The sequence below is a fragment of the Lotus japonicus genome, chromosome 4 (genome assembly GCF_012489685.1).
Source record: "Lotus japonicus ecotype B-129 chromosome 4, LjGifu_v1.2".
NCBI classification, from domain to species: domain Eukaryota; kingdom Viridiplantae; phylum Streptophyta; class Magnoliopsida; order Fabales; family Fabaceae; genus Lotus; species Lotus japonicus.
The window spans coordinates 52,019,637-52,029,042 of NC_080044.1; the positions used below are offsets into that span (position 1 = coordinate 52,019,637).

General features: G+C 36.5%; 1 non-coding gene across 1 annotated transcript; it reads right to left on the bottom strand.

Annotated features, from left to right (window-relative positions):
* Positions 1-8,372: 8,372 nt before the first annotated feature.
* Positions 8,373-8,479, bottom strand: LOC130716376 (small nucleolar RNA R71). Its single transcript, XR_009011993.1, has one exon. It is a non-coding gene; the product is annotated as a small nucleolar RNA R71 (small nucleolar RNA).
* Positions 8,480-9,406: the final 927 nt, after the last annotated feature.

The window sequence follows — 9,406 nt, forward strand, 5'->3', positions numbered from 1 at the left end:
TTACTGTAGGTCTAACAACAGGATTGAAGTTGTTCCCCAATTTGTTCTCCAATTGCTTAGGGTTTTGCACTTCTGGTGATGCCAAATGCAACGAGCAATGTATTAGTAAAGGGTATTCTGGGGGTTCATGTGGTGATCATTCTGGTTTGCTTTGTTGTTGTGATAAAAAATGAATTATATTGTAACTAAGAATTATTGATGAGGTGGATGAATAAAAATGTACTCAAAGCTTTGGTTATGATTAAAGTTAAGATTCAAAAGAGTGTTTATAACTCACAGTTAGCTTAATCGCAAGTGCATGAAAATTAAAAATGCAATTATTATTCACATTATGCTTAGTTTTGAAATATAAAAAAGTTAAACATCGTATGAAAATAAAATTCTCACATGAAGATTTTCTAGCATTTTTTTGTACATCTGAAAGATTCTAGCATTTGAGTTGACAGAAGAATATGTTGGGAAATAATCTCTGTTGGGGAAGATGCTGCAACTCTTGGATTGATGAAGATCTTGATGACGGAAGAACTTGAAGATTCAAAGCGTGCATAAGCACTAACCTTTAGGTTCAATTCGCCCCCACCAATTACTGTGTATTGGATGCAAGTGAGAAAACCGGCGAATTCCCTTCAGGATACTTTGAATTCCTTGATGTGGTTTGCACTAACACACCAACCGTATCTTTGATAATAGTTTACAGAAGTATGATTCCCACACTTCACTCATGCATTAGTGAAGTTAAGGATGATTTAGAATATAGTAAATGGAGGAGAAATTGACCAAAAGGAAGTCCAATTTCGTGCATCAGAATTCTCTGTTTTTCTGCCCAAGTATCTCTTTATATAGAGATATAAACATCCCTGGGTGAAGAGATATATCTCTTAATAAAAGGTTTCTCAAAAAACCGAGATATATAATTTATGTTTCAGTAATATTACCAACTATCACGTTGGTTCATCTGGCAGCGTGTCCCTTAGCAATACAAGTCACGTCGTGCGGGTTCAAATCCCAGGGACGTAACGTTTTGCTTAAATTTTGAATTTAAGTTCAAATTAATGGACAAAAAGGTAACTGCCAGGGTTCGAACCCACACAACACAGGTTTCAGAGGATGATACATTTCCACTAGACTAGCTCATTGTATTAGTATATCCTCGAACATTAATTTATATATAGCAATATATATTTTCAAGTTTATATATTTTGGAAATATGTCTCACAGAATAGTTATATTTTGACATAATTTTTTAATAAATTAGTAAGCAATATTTATAATTTCTAAACTATTTTTTCATAAATTTAATATAGAGGTTTATTAATATTTTTATTAATTGGTAAATTCTTAATTTTTTGACCAAAAGTAAAAGTTAATTACTTTTATTTTATAATTGTTCAAAATAAATTAATTAGTAAATTTGTTCAAGTTAAATTTTTTGTGAAGATATATACATTATGACATAACTATTATACGTTTATAAATTATGGGGAATTAATAGTATATAACCACCCTGAACTTTGTGTCTTTTACAAATAGACACCATAAACTTTTATGATATCTCAATTGACCCTTATTATTATTTTAATAGACCCTTCTATTAGCCTTGGATAAATTACTAATGATTATGACATATAGATTTATAACTTTCTCAAGAAAACAAAACATAAAATCACATTAATCTAGGAGTATCTGGTTTGAACTTTGAAGCTGCAACTGTTGTTGCCATTCCACCACGTGTTGAATTTCTTGTTGAAGTGTTCTAAGATCTACATTGGCGGGTGGCGCTCGTGCCTAGTGACGGATCTAGGAATTTTTTGTTGTGGACGCAAAACACTCATGTAAATTTAGAATGTTGAAAATATAATAATAATACTATTAAAAATTTGAATTCATATCATAAATGTTTTCTACAAACTTTTATATTTTGAAGTATAATTCTCTAGAAGCTATTATTGGGATGATAACATGAAATTCTTGACCTTAAACTACAATTATTATGAAGTTTTTATGAATCAAATTTCATAAAACATTTTTTCATTGACAAACCAAATTTTTTATCAAGTACTTAAGATTGAGAAGAAAATGATTGCCCTATTATTGATTTTCTTGAGAAATTTTTCTATTGCAAAAATAACATAACTGTAATAAGTTTCATACTCCTAAAAATATTAATTTAATGGAATAAGAAATAAAAAAACTCTTATAATATTTTTTATTAACATATAATTGTAAGTTTTGTTGTGCTGCAACTAATTTATTTTAAAAAATTAGACACGATGAATGGTGATAGATATAGACATCTACCATCTATGTATCTATAAATCAACCTCAAACAACTATTGAATGTTGAATGAAAGAAGGAGAATAAGGAGAATGGTTGGGGATTTAGGGTTGGGGTTATCTTGTGAGCCATATTGTGAGTCATGATATAACTATTGGACAAAAGAAATGAGAGTGAAAGAATGGTGTAATATCCGATGGACATTACTCAAGATTCAAGAATCACTAAATAAAATATTCAATTTGGGTACAAAAGTTTCAACTTTAAGCAATGTGAGACATAAGTGAGAGTAATTTTTATTAAATGAGTCATCAAAAACCATACTTTTATTACTCAAAATTTAGTGAGAACAATTTTTATCAAAAGAGTCATAAAAAAATCACATACTTCTACTACTCAAATTTATTTAATGTATTTTTCCAAATTCAAGTGAGGGCACTTGCCCTCATACTCCCCTACTTGCATCCGTCCTTGCCACCGGCCATTAACTTGGCTTGCGAGCTTATAAGCTTATCTCGCATCATGAATATACTAAAAGGGGGCAGGTCAAGTACCACATTGCTTCACACTAGAGAACTATCTCGAATCTGGACATTCCAAGTATCCTTATGTCTTAGATACTCATACTGTATGGCAACTGTTGCAAAATAAGATAATATGTCCAATACATTAACCTAATTTTGAGTGGTCCTATGCAATGTAAGAATAAATATTTCCTATTGAAATAATATTATATCACATTTTATATATCTCTCATACAATAATATCATATCAACACACTTGATTATATTCTTGATTATATATATTCAGATTTGTTACAAATACAAAGCCAGTTTGGTACACCATATTAGGCATGATAGTATAAATTTATACAATACATTATGGACTTATCCATTATTTGGTGCTCACATTGCATTGTATAACCTTATACATCAATATCCTCTTATTCATCAAAATGATGAATTATTTAATCCACCCTATAGATGATGGATAAGGCATGATAAGAGTGTGATGTATAAACTACTTGAATATATTTAATCAACCGTCGCCACCACCACTCTCGCCGCCACCCTCCACCACCATCGCCACCGTCATTCACCTTCCAATACCACCACTATCACCATCACTACTGTCTCCACCAAATTACACGGTGTATGACTAAACCCTGTATATTATTAAAATTTTATCAGATCTTATGCTATCAAGCCTCATACAATCAGACCTTATACTATCAGACCTTATACTATACAACATACCAAACATGCCCTTAGGGAATATATTCTAGGTACGCACTATTCTTTCACCATAATCCTTATTTTTCATTTAGTGATGCTGATTTGAATATCGTAGTATCTTACAAACTCATCCCCAATATCTATGAGGAGCATGCAAGTCAACCTTGTAACGCTTAACTACGTAGGACTCGTTTGGTATGTCGTATTAGACATGATAATATAAGCTTATACAATATATTATGGACTTTTTCATTGTTTGGTGCTAACATTGTATTGTGTAAGCTTATACATCAATCTCCTCTTATACATTAAAATGATGTATTGTTTAATTCACCTATAGATAATTGATAAGACATTATAAGAGTATGATGTATAAGCTACATGAAAATATTTAATCTACCGTCACCTCCATCGTTGCCACCACAATCCTCCACCACCACCACCCTCCACCACTGCCACCACCGCCATTGTTATCGTTATCGTCACTACCACCGCCACCTTCACCTCTGCCACCACCACAATCCACCACCACTACCACCTCCATCACCATCGCCTACAACCGCAGCCACCACCCTCCACTACCACCACTACATACCTCCATGACCCACCCCACCACTACCACCATAATCACCTCCCTCCACCGCCACCACTGTCACCGCTATTGCCTTCATCATCATCACCTTTCAATACCACCACTACCTGAAACACCACCACCCTACAACACTACCACCATCTCAATACTTCCACTACCATCTCTACCGCTATTGGCATCGCCACCACATTACCTACCGCCACAACTACCCTTTCACCGTCATCACTACTCAGCATTACCACAACCTACACGAGTTATCACCGCCACCACTATTGTCGCGGTCAGTTCAACCGCCACCGCCATTCTTATCACTCTCTGACGTCATTTTCATTTGACGAAACATATGTATTTAAATAAAATGATGAGTTATACGGTGTATAATAAAATGTTGTATAATATTAAATTTTTATCTTGACTAATACTATCAGATCTTATACTATATAACATACCAAATGAGGCAAAAAAAACCCTAAAGTATAAATGCTTCTACCTAACATCATGAACAGTAAAAGTGGGTTTTTTTTTCATCAACACACAAATATGAAGAAATGATACAAATGTGAATTCACATCCATACCATAACATCAATAAGAAAACCTTATTTTGTGATGTTAAAAGTGAAAAATGACAAATTTCAGTTTAAAAAAAAAAAAGTTGGTCTAATTTCAGTTTCAACGCACGCGTGATTGATTAAGGGTAAAAAAGGAAAGGGCGTAGTTAGATACTAGATTAGATGTAACTTTAAGAAGTCAGTGACTCAGTGTAATTGACCCCTAAAAAATAGTTATACCATGTCACATCATACTTTAATCAACCTTTTAAAATGTATTAAAGTATAGTGATACATCCAAATCAACTTTTTAGAGTTTGACTGTTATGAACAAAATATACTTAGTTTTGATAAACATCGCAGATCACGTAGCAAAGTTCTGTTTGGTTATTTGCATGTATATAACACGATACTAGAAGAAGAAAATGCAGTGGACATGGTAGTAGTCATACATAGGCTACAGAAAATTAATACTTGAGTAGAAGAATGCCAATTTCACCTAATGATGCATTGGTTAAGAAGTTAAGGAAGAGTGGAAGACCGTATTTGACCATAAGTAAACCACCGAAAAATCCAAAATCTGGTTCACACACTAATGTACAACTTTTCCTTTTGACGAAAAAATTGAAATTGGTGTAAAAGATAGCAGTTGGTTGAATTGAATTGAAGCAGAGGAGAGGAGAGCAGAGCAGAGAAAGTACGTAACGTAAGAGAAAAGGGCGGGGCAAAGATACTTGAGCAGATTTGATCAGAGAGTTAAAAAGATGATGCGTGCGTGCTTTCTTCTTCCTTCTTCTGAGCATTGGTAATCGTACGAACACCGACCTCCGTCCTGTCAAGTGTCGGCATCAGACATCAACCATCCAGTGGGACCTGCCTCTAGCTGTTGTTTCTGCAGCCTGTGCTGTGTGTGAGTCACGTGAAATAAGATAATATGTATGGTGCAGTGGTAGGACGTACTAGGCAGAATCTATGTTCAATGGATAGAAGATTATATAGAGACTCACTACTTTCTACCTGCTGCTGCTGCTACGTAGAGTACTTCTACTGTGACCGTTGCTCTATCTTCTAGACTCACTACTTTCTACCTGCTGCTAAGTTTGGTTGTGTGTTTAGAATTACTTTAATTTTAGTTAGATGGTTATATAAATGGTTAACGATTCATTTAGAGAATTGATTGTAGACTCAAAATTCATTTTTGTGGAGAAGTTAAAGAAAACAACATCTTCTGATGTGCCATTACTATAATAATTGCGTTAATGGCATGGACTCAAAACTTCGTCGGTTGGACTCACAAAGCAAGAAAATGTGGGGTTGTTCTTCCATTGGGAAGATTTTTGCGGGGGTTACAAATTGTAGCTAGGTAAGGGTACTCTTTGTCTTTGGAAATTATCTTTGTATTTTTTTTTAAGGAATAAGAATTATATTAAAGTGAAGTACAAGAGGTACTTCAACTCAATACAAGAGTGAAAGAAGAGAGAAAAAACAAGGGTTGTAGGCAAGTTGTCACTGAAATTACTATGTTTTCTCTCTTCTTTCACTCTTGTATTGGGTTGAAGAACCGCTTGTACTTCACTTCAATATAATTCTTATTGCTTACCAAAAAACAAATTGTAGCTAGGTTAATGATGACCCTATTTTAGTAGTGTTTTTAGGGTCATTTCTTTATTTGTTTTGAGTCTTTTTGTTGAGTCTCATGTAGTGTTTCATGCATTATCATGCATTTTTATCTTTTCTTGAGTCTTTGTTTTGTTTTGGTAATTTTGTTGTTTTATAGGGACTTTTCTTGCATTTTAAGTAAGTTTAGGACTTGCATGATTTTCTTTTGTTTTATGAAGGACCTCTTGTGCTAATGAGCTCTTTGAGCTTCTAGATTCTTCCTTGACTTGTTGGTTAGGTTTGGAGAGCAGAAACTGAAGGTAATAGAAGGCCAAGAAGCATGGAATTGAAGGAGAACTTAAAGAGGATTGAAAGAGGAGTTACAGAAGCCAAAAAGTCTTTTTCAAGCGAGCTTGGGCGCCTAGGCGCTGGGAATTGGCGCCTAGGCGCTAGTACAATTTCCTGAAGGTCAAGGAATTGGCGTCCAGGCGCTGGGAATTGGCGCCTAGGCGCCAATTAGCTCCAGAGAGCATGTTTTGGGCATGCAATTGGCGCTCAGGCGCTCTGAATTGGCGCCTGAGCGCCCTGCCTCGTATTTTCTGCCTATATATAAGGCTTAGGCCAATTTCTTCCAGAGAGTTAGACATTTTTACTCATTTTTTATCAAGTTTGAGAGCTGAGGAGAACTTTGGGGCCAAGGGAGGCTTCCAACTTGTATTTTTCTCAGGTTTCCATTACATTTTCTGTATGAACTCACTAGCCATGAGTGGCTAGTTTCCTTTTTTGCTTTGGGTTAGGAGATTCTATGAAGTTTTAGTTTGTTAAATCCTATCTCTATGCATGAGTTCTTGATTTAATCTTGTATTTCAATTCCATTATGCATGTTTAGCTTTGGTGCACCTTTGCTATAGGCTAGATTATAATCAAATGGAAGTTTGTTATGATTTGGGGACATGAATTGAAATAGATCTTTCTATACTTGCTTCTAGGCATAGAGTGAGGGGAGGGTTTTGTTGGCCTGAATATACATGCTTAATAACCTCTTATGAATGTTTAAGTACACAAGGAATTTGGCTTAACTTTCAGTTTGAGAGAATTACTTTTATGAGGAATCAACTAGTAAGTACATAGGCTAAAGCAACAAGAGATAAATCAAGGTGTCACATGCATAGGATAGGTGAACTAAAATGGATTAGATGATCAACAACCCAAGACAATTTTCTATCAATTGTTTTCACAAACTTTATCAACATTGCTCTTTTGCAAATCTTTTGTCACAAACAACCAAAACCAATTTCTGAATTTTATTGCTTTAGAAACTTGCAAACTTTAGGCTTAAATCAACAATTCTCACTCACAATCCCTGTGGTTCGATATTTTAAAACCCGGAGGTATTCGTACACTTGCGAATTGACCAACAAGTTTTTGGCGCCGTTGCCGGGGATTGTTTGTGGTTTTCGATTTAAGTTAAAGAGTTTGTTTGTTTGTGTTACTAAACATTACATTGAATAGGTGCTACTAACCTTTTCTTTGTTTGTGTGATTTCAGTTTATGCAAGGTAGACTTGGCACGGATCCATTGGTGTTTGATCCGGAGCCAGAGCGTACTCTCCATCGTCGTCGAGCTCAGCAAAGAGCTGCTGAGATAGCCGCCATGGCTGTCCATATGACGGAGGAGGAATTGCAAGCCCACATTGAAGAAAGAGTGAATGAGGCTATTGCTCAAAGACTTCAAGAGCAAGAAGCGGAGAATGCCAATCGTTCTCTTAGATACCTCACCTCGGCTGCCATGAGCTACGATTATCCGGGCAGCATAGTTTCCCCCGATGGCACGGGAAACTTTGAGCTGAGGCCGGCATTCATCAACTTGGTGAGCCAAAATCAGTATGGTGGAGGTGCTCTTAAAGATCCTCATGCACACATGGAGCGGTTTATCCGCAATTGCAACACTTATCGAGTTCAGAATGTTTCAGCGGACACCATCCGCTCGAGTTTGTTCCCTTTTTCTTTGAGGGACACTGCTGAAGAATGGTTGAATTCACAGCCCCAAGGTAGCATCACATCTTGGGAAGACTTGGCTGAGAAATTCACCACAATGTTTGTTCCAAGAGCCCTCTTGAGAAAGCTCAAGAACGACATCATGACTTTTGCTCAATCCACCGATGAGAATCTTTATGAAGCTTGGGAAAGGTTCAAAAAGCTCTTGAGGAGGTGTCCTCAACACAACCTTACCCAAGCTGAGCAAGTAGCAAAGTTCTATGATGGTCTCCAATATTCTTCGAGGTTTGGCTTGGATGCAGCTTCAAACGGTGAGTTCGATGCCTTACTTCCACAAGTGGGGTATGAGTTGATTGAAAAAATGGCTATAAGAGCTATGAACTCAAGTAATGAACGCCAAGCCCGAAGAGGAGTCCTAGAGGTTGAGGCTTATGATCAGCTCATGGCCTCCAACAAGCAACTCTCCAAGCAAATGAATGAGATTCAAAATCAAATGAAGACTACCAAGATTGGTGGTCGAGTTGCCAAATTGGAGTGTGTGACTTGTGGAGGGCCACATGACAGCGAAGAATGCACAGAGACTAGACCGGAGGAGGAAGTGAAGGCCATGGGTCAAGCTCGGAATGACCCATTTTTAAATACTTACAATCCAGGATGGAGGAATCACCCTAATTTTTCTTGGAGGCAAGGTAATAGTGGGCAAGGAAATGGCTTCCAAAGGCAATTTCCTAGCCAAGGATTCCAAGGCCAAAGCTCAAGACAACCTCAAGAGCGAGGAGAAGGTGAAGGTAGTGGTTCCAAGAAGAGCTTAGAAGAGTTGGTGGAAACTTTCATCAACCGGACGGAGAATAATTACAAGAATCAAGAGGCGGCTATCAAGAATCTTGAGAATCAATTTGGCCAGCTGGCCAAGCAAATAGCCGAGAGACCTCAAGGTAAATTTTCTTCCGACACTATCCCCAATCCTAAGCAAGAAAATGCCTCTGTTGTAGCCACTAGAAGTGGGAGAGTGATGAATGAATTGAAGAAAAAAACAGAGGGAGAAAAGAGAAAGGAGAGAGTGGAAGGAGAAGTAGTTGTGCCTATTAAGGTGACAGAGGAAGTTGATCTTACTCCTGAAACTAGCAAGGTTCCGTTCCCTAAAGCATTGGCTAAGAA